Raw genomic sequence first — 805 nt, 5'->3', positions numbered from 1 at the left:
ATATATATATATATATATAAAGGGGAAAAGTGTTTCCTTTCTGTTCTCTTTCGATTTCTCATATTATACATGCGGCTTCAGATTTATGAGCAAAAGGGATTGGGATGTTTCAGTATTTACAGGTTTGTAGGGGGCATTAATCGATATATGATTACTTTGTGGTCAAGAATTCCACTTCGCAGCAACGCGGTCCCGGGTTCGATCCCAGTTTACGGTATCTCCAGCTGTTTTCTACCGCAAACTTGGGTTGACCAATACAATGTAAATCGAATTTGGTAGATGAGAACTATGTAGGAGCCGATCCAATGTGCAATTACCGTATTTTAACGTGTATAAGGAACCCCCTAATTTTGGGGGCTTAAAATTTGGAAAAAAAGGTTTTGTAAGGGATTATAATACTATCCATGTATAAGAAACTCTCATATTTTTTAAGCCCAATTTTTGACAAAAAAAGAGTCCCTTATACACGTTAAAATACGGTAGTAACCGTGTCTAGATATCACAGTTCGATTCTTAAGAAAATCAAAGAAAAGCAAAGAAAAAAGAAGAATAAATAGGGAAATAGTTTCCGACAACAGGAATTAAAACATACACACATACACATACACACACACACACATACACACACACACACACACACACACACACACACATATACACACATACACACACATACACACACACACACACGCACACACACACATAATAATATTAGGGGTAAAAATCCAAATTTACAGGTAAAAATTCAATTAATCGATGAGTTCATGAACCTTGGTTCTTTTCCCTAAAACTATATATATATATA

This window comes from Octopus bimaculoides, chromosome 5 (assembly GCF_001194135.2).
Source record: "Octopus bimaculoides isolate UCB-OBI-ISO-001 chromosome 5, ASM119413v2, whole genome shotgun sequence".
NCBI lineage: Eukaryota > Metazoa > Mollusca > Cephalopoda > Octopoda > Octopodidae > Octopus > Octopus bimaculoides.
Note: the sequence above shows the minus strand (reverse complement) of the source record.